The sequence below is a fragment of the Branchiostoma belcheri genome, unplaced genomic scaffold (assembly GCF_001625305.1).
Source record: "Branchiostoma belcheri isolate BF01 breed outbred unplaced genomic scaffold, Haploidv18h27 scaffold1136, whole genome shotgun sequence".
NCBI classification, from domain to species: domain Eukaryota; kingdom Metazoa; phylum Chordata; class Leptocardii; order Amphioxiformes; family Branchiostomatidae; genus Branchiostoma; species Branchiostoma belcheri.
In genome coordinates this window covers 1-2,834 of record NW_017802532.1, presented here as the reverse complement: position 1 = coordinate 2,834, position 2,834 = coordinate 1, and positions in this window count along the sequence as shown.

Here is a 2,834-nt window from a genome sequence, read left to right as displayed (position 1 = left end):
TACTACTCTCTCTCTCTCTCTCTCTCTCTCTCTCTCTCTCTCTCTCTCTCTCTCTCTCTCTCTACTATATATATATATATATATATATATATATATATATACTGCATTTGTTACAATTGTATCAATAAAGGTTTCATGAATGCTTTTGATTTAGGTGATGTTCATTGACAGTTCTTTGTTCTTAATGACTTTGACTGTGAGATTAAAAATAACGGTGACCGTTAACATCGTGTTTACAATCGTAGAAACATGGTAGACATAAAGGTACAATAACCTGCATATACCCAGTACATGGACCAGTGCAGGTTAGGTGCAGGTAGACAGCAGAAATACCTGCACAGCTCCAATTTTACCTGCACTAACCTGCATATACCCAGTACATGGACCAGTGCAGGTTAGGTGCAGGTAGACATCAGAAATACCTGCACAGCGCCAACTTTACCTGCACTAACCTGCATATACCCAGTCAGAAATACCTGCACAGCCCAAATTTTACCTGCAATAACCTGCATATACCAAGTACATGGACCAGTGCAGGTTAGGTGCAGCTAGACATCAGAAATACCTGCACAGCTCCAATTTTACCTGCACTAACCTGCATATACCCAGTACAGGGACCAGTGCAGGTTAGGTGCAGGTAGACCTCAGAAATACCTGCACAGCTCCAATTTTACCTGCACTAACGTGCATATGCAGGTGGTATTTCGAGCCCTGTACTGGCATGTACGTGACTGTATTGTTATTACATCTTTTAACTAGAAAGGCCAATATTTGCTTTGGAGCAAAAACAGCGATGGGTTCACCACATTTTACGACATGGCAGGGAAAGAATGAGAAACACAAGGGAAAACAATGATTTACATTGATATAACTATAATATGAAGTAACATACAACTAAAACAACAGTTGGATGGCTATTCCCTACTTTATTGGTTAGGATTTTTAATTGCATAATGCAAACTGTTGATTTTCAAAATAAAAAAAAAACGTTACAATGCCCCGCATTCCAATGCTGGAGCAGAAAAGCTTGAAATACCTACCAAAACACTTGAATAAAGACATACTGTCAGTATGGAAATGCTCTGTGCAGGTGTTATTAACAATCACATAAACTATGAAGCCATACATTGAATAAGCTATACATATAATATGATTATCATAACCTTTATTTTTAAAATCATGCCAGTGAGCTAATTGCATGTACAGAGTGAAAGAAAGTAAAGTAAAGCAGTAGAATTTCTGTACTAGCTATGATAGTACTTCATATGATTCGTCCTCATCGTCATCATTCAATGTGGTCTATCTCTTGCTACTAGTGACTGGTAATACCTCTGTAGATTCTTCACACTGGCAGAGTACCGTACTCCTTCTCTCTTGTCAGCTCAATACTTTTGTGACAACATCAAAGTGATTTTAGTTTGTATGTTGGAAAAATACAAAAGACTAACATTCTAAGTTATTGACATCCTTGAGTAAGAACAATCTGTTTTTGAATGTTAAAAGCAAAACAACGAAAATAAAAAAAAATGTTGAAATTGTTAAAATTGCAGAATTGTTAAAATTGTTAAAACTGATAAAATTGTTAAAAATGATAAAATTGTTAAAAATGTTAAATTGTTAAAAATATTAATGTCCGATGCACTGGGGTTCGAACTTGCAATGCCTGGGATTGCCGCCTTGCGCGTTTCCAACCGAGCTAACTCGGTGCGATACACATCACTCACTGCATTGTATGTCGACGTCATAAAAAGTAAACAGCATGGCGGTATCGATCGCTTCAAGGAACCAAGACTTTCAACTATTAACTACGGGGTTTCCTTCTTTATCAGGTTTGCTTTTGAACCACCTTGATGTTACTTAACTATCAACCCGGCTAGCAGAAGCCGCCGGCTCCTTTAATATTACAGCCGCTCCCTGTCCAATCTTCGAAAACTGTCGGGCATGCAAGCCCTCGACGCTCGCCAGGAAGCCGTCTCGCGATGTTCTCAGCAAGAACAAACGAACGCCTGTACACTCTACAATTTTGGTGATTCTTCGGAGATCGATAACAGAACCTAGATAATACTAGTTGGTAAAGATTGCGGAAAATTGTTGATACCGTGGCGCGCGCGCCGACGATACACATTACGTACCGCGTAACTTTTTTGTTTACACGCCGGGCGCAGGTCATTGACCTCCAACTTGCGTTGTTCCAACAGAGAAGAGCAAAATGTCTGGCTCCCGCAGAACGTACCGCACTCTCCCGCTGGACGTACCGCACTCTCCCGCAGAACGTATCGCACTCTCCCGGAGGACGTCCCGCACTCTCCCGAGGGAAGTCCCGCACAGCGTCCTGCACTCTCCCGCAGAACGTCCCTCGAAAATCGATGCGTATTTCGTGGCCTGTGCTGTACCTACCAAAACACTTGAGTTCATACTGTCAAAATGGAATGGCTTTGAACAGGTGTTAATTGAGTTAATCCAATCAAATCCAACAGCCAATCAGCAAGAAGAATAGATTGGTCTGCGTCAGGTTCATGCTTGCATGCCCATATATGGGCATACCGCCGAATTCCTTTCTTATTACGTCACGCGCGTACGCCCCCACAGTACTTTCCTATGGGGACCGCTAAAAAAGCAAATAAAACGATTGTAAAAGCTTGTATCACAAAAATTTAAAAAACGCCTAGGGGTATTTGCCCACTGTACCTCCATACCAAATTTCAGGACCTTGGGCCCTAAAATGAAGAAGCTGAATCCATTTAAAAAATGGCAGGAGAAGGAGGAGAAGAAGAAGAAGAAACATCAGAAAAAGCAATATGGGTTCACCACCACTTCGTGGTGTGGTGAACCCA